Raw genomic sequence first — 19,711 nt, 5'->3', positions numbered from 1 at the left:
CTTGTAGCACAGGAGCAGATTTGTGCATTTTTAGACCTATAGACTTTCGTTTTTCAGAAGCTTACAGTAAAGCTTATTATCTGCATTATTTTGCCCCAAAAGAAGCTCACATACTTTTTTGAGTTTCACATGACTAGCGATACAACGCTCAGCTGTGGGGCCACTAAAGTCAATGGGGGCCCTCTTGTTGAGCGTTGTCATGCCTCTCTGTGCCAGCATATCACAGCTGCTGTATTTTGCACACAGCTATTTGTATCTCACAATTAGGCACGAGTGGAGTGATTTCAATTAAATTGATTATGCCACGCTTATTGAGCTCATTGAGCAGCGAAGTTTGCCTGATTAAATATATATATTATATACCGTATTTGCAGGCGTATAAGGTGACTGGGTGTATAAGACGACCCCCTAATTTTCCACTTAAAACATAGGTTTTGGGCTATACTCGTCATATAAGACTACCTCAGTTCAGAGGCAACACCATTTAAAAACATCATGGATGGATGTGCGGTAATACTGTATGTACGGTAGCTTCAGCTACATGCAGTATACCGTGCTGAGCCAATCACGGCGAGCAATGTATTCTATTAATGAATACAAAGCTTGCTTGGATTGGCAGAGGTTGTGTACATCGCTCACCGTGATTGGCTCAGCTACTGTATGTAGCCGAAGCTACCGTACATACAGTATTACCGCACATCCAGCGGGCTGACAGATTAGGGATGTTCGTTTTGGGCCAGCTTGGCCTAAACAAACTAAAGGTATACATTGTATACCCCACGTATAAGACGACCCCCGATTTTCGGGGGATGTTTTTAGGTATAAAAAGTAGTCTTATACGCCAGCAAATACAGTATGTGTTTCTCTTTTTCTCTATGTGTGTAGGGGGATGTATTTAAGGCACTTTATTTTATTTACAATCTAGAACAACATAGCTAAACTGGAAAGTGAGCTGAATTGGAGAATTTTTCCAAATCAGCTATTTTGGCCTAGATTGTTCACTTCTCCGGCCTTCTCCAAACTCTTCACCCTTTTGTGAATAACCCTTTTAGTGTTCTTTGAAATTTTTTTCTTTAGTTATTGTGTATTTCATTTTTAGTTGTCTATTGCCACTTTACTTTTTTTTTTACAATTTTCTTCCTATTGAAAAAAAAAAGTAAAATATGCTAAAATATACAGTATAAGCTTATGAGGGGACAATTTTGATGCAGGAAGAGGTCCAAGATAGTTGAAAGCAGCTTCTGTAGCCGCCAGGAGCCATTCGAAGACCACAGTATCATTAAAAACCACTAAAAGTGGCCTTTGTAAAAAAAATACTGACAGTACGCTTTATGACTAAAAAGACTTTGTATGTCTCTTCTGTTATAAATGCTTCTCACTGCCTGTCAGCATTTTTGTCAAAGTGTATACTGAGCTGCATTATGAACAGCTTAGGGTACAGTCTTGTATCTCTATGCAAAATCTTTTTTGTTTTGGATAGAGCAGGGAAGAGTTAGATCTTCCAATGAGGACACCTGTCAAGGGGTCATTAATCTTAAAGGAGAACTATGAGATGAGTGATTTCCACTAACCTCATAGTTCTAGCCGACCTGTGACAATGAGACTGTCACAGGTCGGCTCAGTAGATCGGGAGGTGAGGGAACACATACCGGGTTCGCTCACCTCTCGATCCTGTCACGGCAGAGAGCCGTGACAGGTCTGATCTGAACCGCTCCGATCTGCCAGCGCTGACTGGCGGAACGGACGGGGGAGGGGGCGGGTACAGCTGGCTCTGCCTCTAGATAGGCAGAGCCAGCTGTCCCTCACGCAGCTGGGCGGATCACGTCATCTACGTCGGGATCTGCTCCGGCTGCGGCGTCTCAGTATACCGCGAGCCGTAGCTCGTGGTATACTGAGCTTAGGGTAACGGGAGTACGCTAGTTTGTGTCCTCCCGTTACCCTAAGGAGAACTATGGGGAAAAACACTGACCCGATAGTTCTCCTTTAAAGGAATTCCCCCTAGGAGATTTGAGCTAACTTCCTGTTGCGCCTCTGGACCAGGAAATGAAATGGAAATTTCCCCAATTGCACATAGAAAGCAAATAAATAACCTGGCAAGGTCTTTAACACATCCCTACTTTAGCCAAAACTACAAAAATAAACATTTTGGTTCTACATACCCTTTAAATATCACTTCCAAGTAATTTCACTTCCAGAGCCCTTTAATCTATGGCTTGCCTGACATTTTGATTTAAGAAATCAAAACAAAAAGGAAAAAGCAAAGGACAACTTAATCTATCTTGACAGCTTCTCTTTTTTTCCAAGCAGAATCCATATTCAATAAAATATCCTATTTGCTTCCTTCTCCATCCTAACAAGGCCGCCATTATCCAGGAATTTCAATAATGTTTCGGTCAATATTTTTGGCTTTCTTATTAAAGTCACGATCGGTCTAATTATAATGCCGTCCTCTCCTTTGCATTTAGCATTGCGCAATTAAGTGATTATTATCTCACGCTGTCACTTGTCAAAAATTAATGGAAACCGGCTTAATTAGTATTAGTGGCAGGGGCCGAGGTTGCGCCGAGCATGGATCCGAGTGACCGGTGCATTACCAGAATGGGTATCGACAATTAAAAGTCTTCTAAATCAGGGCCTCTGACATTTCTACATTTAGTTCTTTTGTCTGCTTTCAATATTTAGTACGGCAATGAAGTGTGTGGGAATTAGAAGCGAACAAAAATAAAAGCTCAATTTCTCTTTTTTTTCATTTTTTGATTTATATTAACTACCTTTCTTTATGCCTGTTCATGATTCCTCATTGTTCTGTGTCCTTTTGGCCCCACTAATATTGTTCAAATGCTTCTGGTTGCTGAAAGTGTTTTATACATAAATGAGACCCCCATGTTTACAGTCATGGCTGCTGGGGCGCATGCTAGATCGCTTGTCGCTGCAGGTCATGGATAGCGCGGCTCATGGCAGTTACAGAAGAAGAATCAGGGCCCATTCACATGACATCCAGATCATCTCCAGACCAGACCAGATTGTTTTCAGACCCAAAATGCATCCTCATGTATACGTATGCTATTTCTGGTCTCTGTTCACACCAGCGCAGTTTGTTCCAGACCAGACCAGACAAATACTGCTTGTCTCATTTTGTCTGGTCTGGAATGCACTACAACTTCAGCATGTAGGCAGTTGTCAGTGACAGGGCAGCCTAGCTGGCTGCAGGATAAAGTGGGTTAATAAGTGTATATAACTACTTTCAGCGATTTTGATATGTTTATATGTAAATATGTTCAGCACTGTTTAGCCTCTACAATTGTCTCCAGCACCATTTTGGAGAAGCCTGGTGTCCTGATTAGACAGGAAATCTCGGGAGATTTGGTCGGCCATTTTGGGGTGGTTATCTTATATAGGAAACACAGCCACGTTTGTAGTGAGAACACGTGTGGATGTAGACAGGGACAGAGACCCGCTTGTGAGGGAGAGTCAGGAAAGTGCAGGGAGAGTGTTCCAGCCTGTGAGGGATAGTTCAGGGTTCCTACGGAGTCCTGTATCGGTAATCCGGGTCGGATGAAAAGACTCCCAGGTGTTTATAACCAAACCAGTGTCTCCGCTGTGAGTGCGGGAAGAGTGTGCCAGACTCCTATCTCCCTGTATGGAACGAATATCGCTGCTTCCGGGTAGAGTGCTATCAGCCTTACAGATACGTATTGTGTGCTTGGGTTTAGACTGTGCCAGTCAGTGGGAAGTGTCTAGGGTGCTAACGAATCCCATTACCGCTTACATCTGAAGTGACTGTACTGTGTACCTGTGTCTCCATGCCTGGAGTGAAACCGTTTGCTTTACTATTGTAAATATTCTTCATACTACCGGCCCTCCGGTAATAAACGTTATCCTGGTAAAAGTCAATTACGTGTGATTCCCTCTTTGACGCCGCCACACCCTAAACCCGCTTACAAGCAGGTTCACACCATTTTTAAGACCAGATCTGGACCGGAAAATGGTGTGAACCTGCCCTCAGATCATGAAGTGATCTCTTAAACATATTTTGTTATCATCCAAAAAATTGCTGCCATTACTGCACTACTTATCTTTTCAGCCAAGCCCAGTTCCTATGTTGACTTAAAGGGTTAATCCACCTTTACCAAAAAATTGGCCCATGCATTCCAGCATCCCCAGTACTTAAAGAAAAAAAACGCTCAGGTTTTGAAAAAGAAGATTATTTGCAATGGCATGCCTGTAGGCAGGGCCGTTCATATCTTATTTGATGCCTGATGCAGGAGAAGGGGGGAATGATGGGGGGGTTGGGCCTAGCTGTCACCCGGACGGGACTGCTGTTAGTCGCCCGTGCTGCTGCCTCCCCGCACCTGTCGCCAGGGCTGTATTAACATAGGGGCTACTGGAACACCAGCTCCAGGCCCACTCCTGGAAATAGGCCCGACTGGCCCAGATCCCCTTGATATGCCGATATCAACCTGGGCTAAAAACAATCAGGCAGGGGCGCCAATGGCTCTCTTATCAGGCATATTAGGCCGCCCCAGCAAGGAGCAAGTGGCTGCCTAATTAGAGACGCCTCTACTGCTTCCTGACCGACCGACAGCACCAGGCCCATGATGCTATTAATATGGTCCTGCCACCCCCACAATGAGATGCCCTCTGAGGCTACAGGGGGATGCCCCTGCCTGTAGGCTGTACATGGCCTCTCCTAAGCCTGTCCGAAAAACTCTTAGGTAGGTGACCCCACTGCTGAGCGTCCTGAGAACATACACTCCCTGGCAGCCATTGTTTTAGCACTTTCTGAGTCACAGGCCTGGAACAAGTTTGCACATCAGAAGATCTGACTTACTGTTGACTTCACTAGCTGTGCCAGCAAATGCAGCACCAGTGCCTTCTGTCAGCCTAAATTAAGTCACAGAAGCAGATTTGCGGTCTGATAAGACATAATATTAGCAAGCTCTATTTTCAGAGTCTTGCTTTCTCTTTCTTGTTTCTGCAGTGGTGTCTAAATAGGACTATGTAGGCACCAGATGTAGACCCTGTGATCTCTGCAATCAGTACTGAGTAAGAGATCTGGTCTGACACATCCCCTCCCCTTTTCTGCAATACATGTTTGTGTGAGGACACTTGTGCTAATGGGTGTGGCTGCTACTGAGCTGTGCCATCAAAGAGCGCTGCAGGTAGACGCAGTGCTCTCTGTAATCAGTACTCGGTAACTGACCTGTTCCGACACCTTCCCTCCCCTTCTCTGCAATACACGTTTGTGTGAGGACACTTGTGCAAAGGGGTGTGGCTACTACTCAGCTGTGTCAATACTAGAGCACTACAGATTTAGACACAGTCCCCTTTGTAATCAGTACTCAGTAACAGACCTTTTCTGACCCCCCCCCCCCCCTCTTATCTGCAATACAAGTTGGCTACTAGTCAGCTGTGTCAGGACAGAGCACTGCAGATTTAGACACAATGCCCTATGTAATCAGTACTCAGTAACAGACCTGTTCTGACACCTCCCCTTCTCTGCAATACTTATTTGTGTGGCACACTTGTGCAAAGGGGTGTGGCTACTACTCAGCCATGACAAGGTAGAACATAGTCCCATAACAATTTCACACCCAAACTCCCATGCTGCTATGCCACCACCCTCCAATAATCCCCACCTCCCTATTAAGACACCACACTCGAGATTGGAGTTAAAATGGCTGTAGCAGCCTTTTATTACAAATTTCAAGTGAAACAGGGTGTGTATAAATAACACGTTTACTTATAACAAACAATATAAATATATCTCTAACTATATCTGAGGTCTGTCAAGGCACCTTTTTACTGAGATTGTCGGTCTCTGCAAACCACTTAAACACTGGTCCCTAGCCGCAACACACCGACTCAGGGACAAATATGAGAAACTGCAGATACCTTGTAACACTAAAGGTGCCCATACACCTTACGATTATCGTACGATAATCGTATGCGATCGACTTTTCGTACGACAATCGTAACGTGTGAATAGAGTGCCCGACCGATAGTACTGTACAATCGTACGACTTTTGACGGTCAAGCATGTTTGAAAACTTTGGTTGATCGTACGATGTTCGCATGGTTGGTGGCGTTTCCGTCCGTCAAATGTCGTACGATTAACACTGCGCATGCGCAAACGAAAATAATTGCGGTCAATTACCGCAAGTCGTCCAGGTGTTTTTTTCTAACTACCGCTGATTGAACCTTGCGATAATCGGGGCAGGATGGGGCCGTCGTACGAAAATCGTACGACGGTTCGATCATCGGACGAAAAGTTTAGTCCGATAATCGTAAGGTGTATGGGCACCTTTAGGCTTAGACCTCTTTACTGAAGAATCCGCCAAGGACTACGCACCTGAGACGAGTCCCTGTAACCACCAAAATGACTCAACCCAAACACAGCCAACACAGACCTCAGGACCATTAGTGCAAACAGACAGGAACCTGTACGCAACTAGTGCGAGAGAACGAAAAAAGGGGCGGGTGGGCGGGAAGCTCGCTTGCCGTGTGGCAAATCCAGACTGAACCAGTACTACTCCGCCCCCCTCCAGACCACTAAGGAGGCCCTCCTGCAACTCTTGAAACCGGCTAATCAGGTAAGTGACCATCCCCCCTTAACACTAACTTAACCCCGTACTTCCAAGTTCCCTGTCCACCCTGTCATGTAGTCCTTCCGCCTATTTTTCTTTTCTTTTGCTCCAGGACTATCTGGACAGGGCACTGCAGATTTAAACACAGTGCTCTCTGTAATCATATTCGGTAATAGACCTAGTCTGATACACCCCCTCCCCTTCTCTGCAATACAAGTTTGTGTGAGGGGTATGGCTGTTACTCAGCTAGGCCAGCACAGGGCACTGCAGTATAGGGCCAAGTAGTTGCATTTGAACTGAGAGAAGATTTGTAAGGCATTTCCAAGCAAAATATGAGTCACAAATGAAACCATGAGGAGCTGGCGGAGGTGTGAGACTTCAATTGGGTTTTCAGCCCAGGGCAGGCTTGGTGGTATTCTGCATGTCAGCAATGTTTAAATCTTTTGCAATGATGTTGAGAATTGTGCAGTATGTGCCCGGCATAAAACATGTCTCCGGCTGTCACAGAAAGTGATTTGTGAGCGGTCAAGCTCTCTTTCTTTTTAATTCGAATGAGTGTTTCGGACTACCTCTCTTCTACCAGCCAAGGAAAAGGACATTGAGTGACAACTAGTCAATTAATGATCGTCATTTCAGAGGTCACCGAGTTCACGTCGCCGTGCTTTGGATCTATTTATCTGGCCGTTCAGCAGCGTGCGCACTAAAGCCGTGCCTCCAATTTGCTGGAGAGAAAAATAATACCTTATTATTACCGGGTCTTATTATTGCTGTAACTGCCAGAAACGTGGCACTTATTCTCTAAAAGCCCGGGCCGCCATAAGAGCGAGCAGTAGACTTGTTGGACTTCAAATTAAACTACAGTACACAAGATTGATGTCTTTAAATACATTCTTAAAAGGCTCTTTGATGCGCGCCTTCGATCTGTGGCTTTAAGGTGTCTAAAGTTTCTTGGGTGGAGAATGACGACGCTGGCTGAGCGAGCCAAGAATTACATCATGTTGTTTCTTCAACTGCAACTCTGCTACAGACTTTTTTTTTTGCATCCACACTGGACGCATATCATGTGATTTGTATCTCCTACCTTGTACTCTTTACATTGTATTTCTTTTAGTTGTCAATTAAATGTAAATAAAAGTGATACTAAACCCAGAAGTTAAATGTTTAGGCCGCGTTCACACTAGGGCGGTTCCACATCCACCGACATGAACAGTCCCATACATTGCTATGGGAACCATTCATCCCGCCACACGGCTCAGCGCGACCCAATCCGCCCCCCGCCCGAATTGATCCTTGACCCTTTTTTACTGCACTGATCAGTGCAGTTTCCAAACTGCTTTCAATGGAACCGCGCTGTTCAGCTCGGTTTTGGGCATTTTTAAATTGCGTTTCAACGCTGAAACGCAATTAAAATCTCCCAAAGCAGCCCTTCTAAAATCAGTGCGCAAACCGCGCTGATCCGCAACCGCCCTGGTGTGCATGGGGTCTTAAAATGCATTCAAGTCCCGTAACTATTAACAACAATGTATCTTATTTGTGTATCACTAGGCTGTAGATCCTCCAATCATCTCTGAATTGATGCTGACACCGTCCTTCCTTCTGGAGGGGGGCTACTTTTGTTCCACATGTGTGTGTTGTAAAGTAGTCACAAGGGATGCACCAATACTGATACTAGTATTGGCTCGTATTCGAACTCGCCCAAATGTTCCGATGCCAAGCCCGATACTTGAGCTCCCAGTATCAGGAAGCCGGGTAGTGTGTCATTACATGCCGCCCGGCTTTATATGTGGCCAGAAGCCGGCTTCATGCTGATGATCAGGAAGCTGGGCGCTGTGTAATGACTTGCAATTAAAAGTACAATTAATTGCAGTTCTTTCGACCAAGGATCGTTTGATTTTTTTTGTTTTTTTCACTGCAGCTGTCAGTTTTTGGGTTTAAAGGCTAAGGGAACCATAAGCGTGAATATCTACTGTTTGCCGTGTAATGACGTGTTGCCCGTGATTGGCCAGAAAGCCAGTTCCAATGCTACCTTGTCACCTGGTAATGAGGAGCATGGAGATGGCTTCCCTACTAATCAGGAAGCTGGGTGGTGAGTCAGTACAAGTCGCCTGGCTTCCTGTATCGGTATCGGCGAGTACCGCAAAAAAATATTGGTACTCGATACCGAAAAAACGGTATTGGTGCATCCTTAGTAGTCACCGCTCCAAACTCACTCCTGTGATGGACTACAATCTCAATACAAATTAATAAACTAAAGGTGAGATTGTAGTCTGTCATAGGATTATTATTATTATTATTAACAATTGTAATAATAATAATTGTAATGGTTTTTATCCAATTATTAATTTTTTGTACTGAATGTAAGAAGGAAAGAATTAAAGCAAGAAATGCAGAGAATAAAGCCATATAAATAATAATAATAGCAATAATAATATTAGTAATATTTTTTTAACCCAATTATTATTTTGTATTACTGAATGTATGAAGAAAAGAATTGAAGCGAGAAAGGCAGAAAATGTATAAATAATAGTAATAATAATATTAGTAATATGTTTTAACCCAATTATTATTTTGTATTACTGAATGTATGAAGAAAAGAATTGAAGCGAGAAAGGCAGAAAATGTATAAATAATAATAATAATAATAATAAAAAATAAGTTCTGCTTTAACCCATTTCTGCCAGACCAATTTTACCCTTTTTTATATGCTGGAGCTATTATAGTGGTGGCAGTAAAAGGGTTAAATGCTGCTAATATAAGTACCTGCAAATGTATTTCTTGTATTTTCCCTTACTGTCAGAAACAAAAAATAATCAGAGGTCTCTCTATTGCCTCCTAGTGGCCAAAAGTGATATAGACGTCGCTAGAGCCATTCACATACTAGAAATACATTTTAATAACTATTATTAAGGAGAAAACACAACAAATTCAACAAACAGCATTAACCGGCCTTCAGATACTAGAGAGCCGCACGTGAGCATTAAGAATGACTCTTTTTTTTGTACCATTATTTATTGTTTACAAGGATATGTTGAACCCTGCAGTTCATTTAGCTGGTCAGCGCTCCTCGGCCTTGGGTCAGTGTGACTCACGGAAAGCACTGATTCATTTTGCCGCCATGATGCCTGGTAAAAAAAATCACAAACCTGTTGCATCCGGTTGACGCCACGTTACGAAACAACAGCCTGCCTCAGCCCTGTGATAGCAGTAGGGCAGCTATTTGCCTCTTCTGTACTGGAAGAAACACTCGACGTGTGAAAAAGCCGTTCCACTTGAAGGCATATTGGTTGCTCTCTTTCGAATGTATCATCTTAACCTTTCGCCAAACAGGAAATCTTTGACGTATCGCCAGGCCGCTTTAATGTCACTGAGTACAAACACACAGAATTATTGACTGCCGAGAGCTGCTCGCACATTTTGCACATGCTGTAGGTATGGCGATGTTCATTTGTGTAATAATCAGCTTTTATACAGGGAAATCCCGAAGGATCTCCATCAGCCTGCCATCAAAATCACGCAAAGCATAATTATGAATTGATTGAAGCTGTGCTCTCACTGGCTCTTTTATTAAAGTGTATGTAAAGGCAAAATTTAAAAAAAACATATGCAGTACATCTCTGCAATGCATGCCTATTTCTCTGCGTTTTATCCCCTCAAAGACCCCGCAAATACAGAAAATGACCCGCTGATCTGCCAGAAATGCACTCAGCTTCTAAATCCTGTTGTGGGATGACAACATAGCTTTTTTTTTGTGGGCCGAGTGGTGTCAGCCTTGCCCAATGACTTTTGCTAAACTTCTCAACCACTCCCACTCTTAGGGGGTTATTCACGAAGGATCCAGCTGTAGCTTCGGCTGATCCTTAGGCTCTCTTCCGCCACCGGAGCCTTTCGATACCGAAGGGCTGCTGTACGGGCTATTCACTATAGCCCGTAACAGCAGCCGAAGGCGGCCCGAGCGGCTCAGCCGAGCTGAAGGCATATGCTCTGCCCAGTTCTAATGACAGATCAGCATCCTCAAATGTGGTCAGATTAAAATAGAAAAGAAAGGGTAGTGGCAGGATCACCGGGTCTTTTACAGCCTTAAAGAAAAACCAAACACAACAGGTTACAATAACTAATAAACACAAACACATATATGAATTACCATGTTTTGTGGTAACATACACTTTTGGGGATCTAAAAAATAAAAAACCTGTACTAAAAAATGAAGACTCTGACCTAAAAAATAAATAGTATGACCTAAAAAATAAAGAGCCCAACCTAAAAAAAAAGCCTGACCTAAAAAAGAAAGTCTCTGTCCTTAAAAATAAAGACTCTGACCTAAAAAATAAAGGCTCTGACTTTAAAAATAAAGACTCTAAACTTAAATATAAAGACTCTGAACTTAAAAATAAATACTCTGACCTAAAAAATTTATAGTATGACCTAAAAAATAAAGAGCCCAACCTAAAAAAAAAAGCCTGACCTAAAAAATAAAGACTCTGTCCTTAAAAATAAAGACTCTGACCTAAAAAATAAAGACTCTGACCTAAAAAATAAAGACTCTGACTTTAAAAATAAAGAGCCCAACCTAAAAAAAATAAAAATTCCAGCCAACAAAATAATAAAATGTGACCGTGAAGCCATTTCTCACATTTTTTGCATTTTAAATAATCTCTGTTTTAAGATGTTCTTGAAAAGCTGTAAATAATACATCCCTCTACAGTTTGGAAATTAAGTCAGCACTTGCAACAAAAGAGTTGAGTCCTTTGCCCCGGATTGTTAATATTTAAAGTCAAATTCTACATTTATGACAAACTGGATATTGTAAGCCACAGTGGAGACATCAGCTTTGTACATACCATCCATTATGTATCCTTCCCACACATGACTGCTGTGGTTGTCACTGAGCTATCCATATAACTCTGTGCCTGTATACAGGGTAATCTGTATACACAGCTGTGTCCATGGAATGATGTGTATACGTTCTCATGCTTTCCATGTTCCGTAGCCTCAGCTGTCAATAGCATATCAATTAGCAAATGTTGGACATTCCAAGTTGGGCACAATGGCCACTTACAAGTCTCTAAAATCATACCAGGACAGGTAACAAATCGTGTTTATTTCAATGTATTCACAAATAACAATGAATCTTTTTTTAGAAAGGAGGAGGAAGGCTTTAAATCACACGGGGACAAAAAAAAAGTACCGGTGGTGGTGGGTGGGGAAGGGGTGGCCTATCAAGAGAACCTGTCACTTTTGAAACTGGCACTTAAAGCAAGACTGTAGACGGCCACACTGTTCATTGACAGAACCCATTAATGTCTCCAGTACCCAGTTTGCCAGTCGCCAGCGCAGCGTTTGCAGTCTCCAGCGCCACTGATTATGTACCAAGCTGTGTGCAGTGTCCGCAAGGTGAAGGCGAGTGGGCGGAGTCCGCACCAGGTTCACTCATAGAGAATGATGGACAGCTTGACATGGCACTGCCCACTGCACCTTTGAATGCTCATGAAAATGCACAAAGCACACCAGCACTTCTATAATGGCATCTGAAAACTATATCGAGTCTCTGCTCGTACTCTACATTGCAGAGCTACACATATACATGAATTCTTCCTGGAATCTTGGTGAGCTTTGTGTATTTCTTCCAGATCTGTGCAGCGATCCAGTGTGACACCTGGAGCTTCTTGTAATAAAGACGATCACTGCTGCTCTCTGTCCTTGTGCAGGGTGACTGGTCTTGTCTCCGCCCCCTCCTGTAATAAAGAACGCTCACTGCTGCTCTCTGTCCTTGTGCAGGGTGACTGGTCTTGTCCCTGCCCCCTCCTGTAGTTTTCTGCAGGCAGTCTGTAGTGGGAGGAGCCCAGGAGGTTCTCTGCACAAGCTATGTGCAGCACAGTGATGATGTCATAGTGCAGACAGTCCACTGCTCCAATTCCCAGACCCCATCCAACTGTAAATCACTCCACAGACACAGGCAAAAAAATCTCGCCTTGCCGTGCGTCACAATTCTTCTTAAAAAACAGCCGCACTTCTGTGGCTCACTATAGATACAACAGTTATTTATTGAAATAATACATACATGCTGTGGAACAACTCCCCATGTGTTAAATGCTGACACGTTTTACCAATCTGGCTTAATCATAGAGGCCTCTATGATTAAACCAGATTGGTGAAACGCGTGATGGGTTGCACACATAGGGAGTTGTTTTTCTGAAGGATGTATCTGTTATTTCAATAAATGTTTTATCTATGGTGATCCACGGATGTGCGGCTACTTTATGAGAAGCACACTGCTACTTTTAAATGGTAGAATCTGGGTTTGTACAGGCATTTGGTGCACGAAAAAGTATATGTATAGAGGGGCGTCCCGATGCTGGGTGTCACCCGTAGCGGAGACCGGGTGACACCCTGAAGTCATTGCGTATGCGCGGTTGTCTTATTGACGCCTGCTGGCGGTCATCTTGGTGGTGCACGGAGGGGAGGGGACTTAACCCGGTGGGCCGCACCGCCCTTGTGACACCACTGTATGTATATCCTATGTGGCTAATGAGAAATATGTTTAAATACGTTTTTTGTGCCCGGATCTCAGCTCTAAAGGAGAACTTCAGACAAGCTTTTTTGGAGTGTGGAGAAGAATTGCTTTCATAGCTGTGTCCATTTTCTTCCCGGTCATAGGTGGTCACCAGGGCAGGAAGTAAGGACAAATCTCTTCAATGAGGACGTAGGCAGAAAAAACACTTCTCTTGCAGTACAGTAAGGGAGAGCAGAATGTCTGTTTACTGCATTGTACTGCCGTCTGTGTACCTTTAAAGAAAAAATAGTTCCCCTCTGCATAAAATATATCGCTTTTGAAGGAATTGACACTCTAAACCAAATCCTAAAGGGAACCCCCTTCCCCCCCAAAAAACCCGATGCAGCTAACTAACCAAATGAAATAATTTTTCAATCGTCGATTTTAATCGACTAAATCGATTAACTGTTGCAGCTCTAAACAGAATGCTGAGTTGTTAATGTACAAATTCTCATTGCATATTCTACTGCTAAAAGCATTGTGGGTGCAGCAGCAGTTCATCATTTACTATGTCCAGACTTATAGTCACGCCTTGAGCCCATGCCACGGTCAGCCTTAGATAGATTCCACTGATTATTACTCAGCAAAAAAAACAATAAACATCGATTGGCTAAGGCCGTACGCCTGCACACTAGAGCACTAAAGCAGGGATGCCTTAGACAAGAGGTAGGTAACCTCAGCACTCCGGCTGTGGTGATACTACAAATCCCATCATGTCTTTACCTCTGGGAGCCATGCCTGTGGCTGTCAGAGTCCTGCAACCCCTCATGGAACTTGTAGTTCCACAACAGATGGAGTGCCAAGGTTGCCTACCTCTGATCTGGGAGTCATGCCTGTGGCTGTCAGAGACTTGCAACCAGGGCCGTAACTACAGATCAGGGGGGGGGGCCCATAGCAAAAATGTGATAGGGGCCTCCTGATGACCTCTCTGTGAGCTGTAACAATGCCAAGATTCCGAAGTCTCTACACTGCAGACTTTACAGGGGATTAGAAATGTCATCAACTGCAACTACTTCAGCCCTTAATGACACATTTCTGTATTATCTTCACATGTTCTATGTTTCATTTGCCTCAACAATCTAATGGAGCCCCCTTCCACCCCGAGGCCCCATAGCAACCGTCTGGGCTGCTATGGCTATAGTTACGCCACTGCTTGCAACGCCTCGTGCGACTTGCAGTTCCACAACAGATGGAGTGCCGAGGTTGCCTATCCCTATTTTGGAAGTCATGTATGTGTCTGTAAAGAGTCTTGCAATGCATCATGTTACTTGTAGTTCCACCACAGCTGGAGTGCCGAGGCTGCCTACCCTGCCTTAGACAATTTACTAAAAGTGAATGAGTGAGATGTGAGAGGCATTGCTGGCTGTGTACATGTAGACTCATCCACATCTGGCACACAGATATCTCGTGTCAGAGAGCACATTCCATCTGAGCAGGCCAGCAGAATTTTAGAACCGAAAATTCCCTTTAGTTTAACACACTTTTAAACCTGAGTGGTATTCCTAATTCTTTCCCTTAGGCTTTATAAGTGTGTCAATGAGGGAAACATAAATACATATCGGATCTGATTTGCGTCAACCTTCTATCACTGCCGACATCGACTCTGTATTTGTTATAACCATTTTCACAATGCATTGCGACCCGCAGAATGTCATATCTGTGTCATCTACATATACTGTGTATCAAAGTTGGAAATTCTGCCTTTAAATGACGCAAACAGGGATCAATCTATTTACATTATAATCAAATCCATATTTTTCATCACTTTTAAGGGTTTCTATGATCAAAAAATAAATCTGTATTTCTATATTGAGTTTCCATAGTTCTATCCCACTCCTCATAACCAGGTCCATCTAGAAGTCTGTAAACTTACTTATTGATAGGGTTGCAACCAACTAATCGAGTAATCGATAATAATCAATTATGAGAATAGTTGTCAATTATTCTCATTATCGATTAGTTGGTTGGATCCCCTAGCTCTCTCCTCTGTGTTTTGAGGAGGGCACAGCAAGCAGTGGACAGGGGTAATAGCCAGCCTGCTATTGCAATTTGAAATGGCCAATAGCAGGTTGGCTACTGTACCCGCCCACTACCTGCTGTAATTACATTCAGCTGCCATCTGCGGAATCTTGCCACTGGCAGCTGTCATTCTGGGGCTGAAGCTATTCCAGCGCCATGTGCTTACACCACAATTATTATTTTTTTAAAGTTTTAAAAGGTGGGGAAAAAAAGTAATTTTCGTTTTCAGCCTGACAGATTCTGCTGCAGGAGGTGCGTTACAGTGCCATTCATGACAATGGCACCCCAAACGTGGCTCCCATCCACAGTGTGATCGCCCGCACTGGAACACACGGTACCGCAATGCTGTGCATTCCAGTGCAGTGCGATTGCAAAAAATTGTGCATGCAGTTTTATTGTGAAGTAAACTTTGTGTCTTTTATTTTAAATGAAGGATGGTATTTATATTTTGTTTTATCCGATTAATCGAAAACATAATCGGCTAACTAATCGATTATGAAAATAATCATTAGGTGCAGCCCTACTTATTGAAGACGCCCATAGGATGGACTTCCTCAATGCACTCAGCCCTGTGAATTTGCACCTCCTTGTGTCATAAAACTGCCGTCTGAACTTCCCACAATGTAACATCATCGCTGCTGGATGGGAGCAATGCGTGATGGTAGTTTTGAGAAATAGAGATTGAATCACATCAAGCAGCAGGAAAAGAAACGAAAAGCACACTGGGAATCCAGGAAGTTGTTGGAAGTGATGGGCAGACGGAAGGCAAATCCTTTATTTATGGTGTAACAAAAACACCCTAAAATCATATTTTGAGCAGTCATTCATATTCATGAAGCCGCACTCTGCCAGAACGTCAATGTGTCTGATGGAGATGTGTACAGCAATGAGTGTGTATCTGTGATCACTCTCCCAAGACCTGGGAATGTCCATGATCGCAGGGAAAGGTCCGGAAGCATATGTCTACTGTGATCCTTTGAAATTCATTTAGTAAGCAGCCAAGATACAACTGCCATTAAAAAAATGTATGTTTTAATACCTAAGCTGTATTTTATTTTTTAATAAGCAAGTTGTATATTAAAAGATTTTAAAAAAACAACAACTTCATTATTAAAAAATAAAATACAACTTAGGTATTTTAAAATACAACTTAATTATTAACAAAATGAAATACAATTTGTATTTTAGTGTGAGTGTTCCAATTCATGCTATTAACATTTCTGATTATATATAATAAAATTGTTTACAAATATGGGAACTGAAAGGACTTCCTTTGAATTTATTTACTGAATTAAATCTTCAATATTGTTTTTTACATTCTACAGTTGTTTTTGGAAGGTTTCTATTCTTACCATATTAAAGCCTTTTTAATGTAAACTACTCAGAACTGCTCCTCATCTATTTACCAACTGATCTTCTAAAGTGAGATACATCCCAGGGATTGTTTGCTGAGTATGGCCATGTGTGCTAACGTGTGTGTGTGTACATGTGTGTTTGTATGTCTGTGTGTGTGTGTGTGTGTGTGTGTATGTCTGTGTGTGTATGTCTGTGTGTGTGTTTGTATGTCTGTGTGTGTGTGTGTGTATGTGTGTTTGTATGTCTGCGTGTGTGTGTTTGTATGTCTGTGTGTGTATATGTGTGTGTTTGTATGTCTGTGTGTGTATGTGTGTTTGTATGTCTGTGTGTGTGTGTATATGTGTGTTTCTATGTCTGTTTGTGTGCGTGTGAGTATGTGTGTGTATTGTACATTTGTACAGGCATACGAGTACACTGGAGGCATTTATTCAGGGAGTTGATGAACTGTGACCCAAAGCATCCTCCAGCAGGATAGAATCACTTAAAAAGAAGTCTATTGTGAAATAAAAGACCTGTGCGCAAACCTTCAGATGCCAGTGGTCATCTTCTGACTCTCGGGCCACATACCATCCCCTGGGCAGTAATATCAGTCCGCTAATGCTGAGTAGGTTCAGTCCAGATGCCCTGAAAATAGCATGTAGCCTGTAAGTCAGACAACAACCTCTCACATCTGAGGCTTCTCACACATGTATTTTGCTATTTAACACATTCCTTTCCCTGCGTTTACACTGTGTCTATAACAAATGACATAGGTACAGTGTGATAATGAATATAAGGGTCACGTCTGCAATGTCTATGGAGGTAAAGATGGGTGCCACATCAGCATTTTACATGCGGTAGGATTGCTATGATTCCCTTTTTTAGCACATTGACAACCTGGCACAGAGCATGCTGAGTGTGTGTGTACATTGCTTTCCCAGTCAACTTTATATATGTTGCTATTTGCTGTGCTGCTGAGGTTCTCTCATACTTTATGCATGCGCAAACCTGCGCTCACTGCCTAACCCCGCACCGGTCATTAAACGCCCACTCTACAACCTCCTACTTTACAGCCAGGACGGACAAGCACAGCATACTCAAAAACAACATAAATAATATACTTATAATACACAATTCATTCATTACCAGCCCTTTATGTATCACTGACTTAAACTTCTGTTGTACTTTGTTGTCCTTTAAGTTACATTGAGTTACATTGTCCAAAGCAAGTTAGAAGAAAGCTGCCATGATAAAAAAAAATATAAGAGCTCTCACTGATGATTTGTTTTTTTGTAACGGTACAAGCTCCATGGTATTATCTCTATCCCTTCTTCATTACTTGGGGCAATTAAATATCTTCTGCTGGGATACCCAGTATGCTTGTTTAGGGTCAGGGACTCCCTAGGTAATGAAGCAAGGCATATTCAGTATGAAAATGAAAAGCATACTCAGTATGCCAACAGATGATAATTCACTTGCTGGTTTCAGATCAGTGAATCACCAAGTTATGAGGGATGAGGATGATGGCATGGACCTTGTACCTTCCAAAAACAAGTCAGCACAGTAGCTCCCATGCACTGATTTTGACAGGTTCCCTTTACAGCAAAAGAAATGGTCCTAAAGTGACAGGAGGGAGGACATCAGTAATGGTAAAACAAACTTGTCTGATGGAGGAGTAGAAGAAGCTTGGACAAATGTATCGGCAGTATTGGTAAATCACAATCACCAAATAAGAAATAAACACAGAGCAGTCATAGAACAAACATAGTAATAAGTAAAAGAAAAACACATCATATCGGAAAACCAATAAAACTCTACATTAGAAGTGAGTTACTTGCACACATTATTGCTTTACGTACGCTGACTCGGCAACAAAAAAACTTTTCAAAAACAGCTCAGTTTGATTGGACAATGTTCACCCCCCACACTTCCACCAACTGGTGGTGAAATGCAAGTTCCAGTATGATCAAACGGGCACTTCTTATTCCTTGACAGCTGTATCTCTGCCATATTTTAACATCTACATCAGATTACTGTATAACCAGTCAACATTTACAGGGTTATTCACAAAAGGGTGAAGAGTTTGGAGAAGGCAGAAGTGAACAATCTAGGGCAACATAGCTGAACTGGAAAGTGAGCTGAGTTGGAGAATTTGTCCAAATCAGCTATTTTGGCCTCAATTGTTCACTTCTCCTGCCTTCTCCAAACCCTTCACCCTTTTGTGAATAACCCTGTGTGTGAATTTAGGTTAATCTTAGTCTAACTGGAAGAATCTGTGCCTGGTGCCCTCTGTCTCAGCTTTACCAAAGCACAGCGCTGCTTATTCATTAAGCCAGTGCAAAGTGCAGGTACTATGGGCAAGGTGTAGCAACCAATTAAACTAAATGTCAATTGACTGCAGACAAATGAGAAACAAAATCAATATGGTTGCCATACGTGATTACAGTTTGCCCATTTATTGTGCTTCTTTATTGACGCAAAGCTGTACAGAGGTTACCACTGCTTTCCTTCTGCTATTTTCCTGGCTGTAGTGCCAGTATTTTATCAGTCACTGACCAGGAGCAAGTATGCAAATCCCAAGCTCTGTTATCATCCTTAAGTTTACTGGTCTGCATGCTTGTTCCAAATCACTGGCTTCAAAAGTGCTGAATCCAAGGGCAGCCAAGCAAGCAGCATCTGCAGCATCTGTAGTGACCGTGCCCAGCGTATTCCTCTTGGTGCAGAATTCCCAGAAAACTTTAGTCAAATTAACTTTTACACCCAACCAGTGGTTAGGGAATGCCGAAACAATCATTGGACGCATCCGCCAAAGTTGGTGTTAGCACCCATCTGCCCATTTAAAGGAAACATTTTTTAATTATCTTTAAATATCCTCCAGAATTCCAATGGCTGGTGAATATAAATCAAGAGCCATGGCCAGAGTTCAGGGATTGATCAAGCCGGCTTTTGCCTGTAACAACCTTTAAACACATCCACCAAAGTTTATGTCAGCAACCCATCTGCCCATATAAAGGAAATGTGTTTTTAGTTTTCTTAAATACTCTCTGGAAATCCATGTCTGGCAATTATAAATCAAGAGGCATGGCCAGAATTTAGCTGGCTCTTGCCTGTATTAATTAATAATGATATCCAGGTAGCTAGCTGGCAAGTTTCAATGCTGATCAATACAGCTGTAATATCAAATTCTATTGATTTTGTGTTGTTTCTGAAAGAGGAAAAA

General features: G+C 42.6%; 1 protein-coding gene across 1 annotated transcript in view; it reads right to left on the bottom strand.

The window, feature by feature from the left end:
• ZNF804B (zinc finger protein 804B) overlaps nucleotides 1–19,711 on the bottom strand; it is a 305,145-nt gene that overhangs the window by 285,163 nt on the left and 271 nt on the right. The window lies entirely within an intron of this gene.

Source organism: Nanorana parkeri, unplaced genomic scaffold, assembly GCF_000935625.1.
Source record: "Nanorana parkeri isolate BGI_ZX_2015 unplaced genomic scaffold, ASM93562v1 scaffold1302, whole genome shotgun sequence".
Taxonomy (NCBI): domain Eukaryota; kingdom Metazoa; phylum Chordata; class Amphibia; order Anura; family Dicroglossidae; genus Nanorana; species Nanorana parkeri.
Note: the sequence above shows the minus strand (reverse complement) of the source record. Positions and strands in the feature narration are given on the sequence as shown.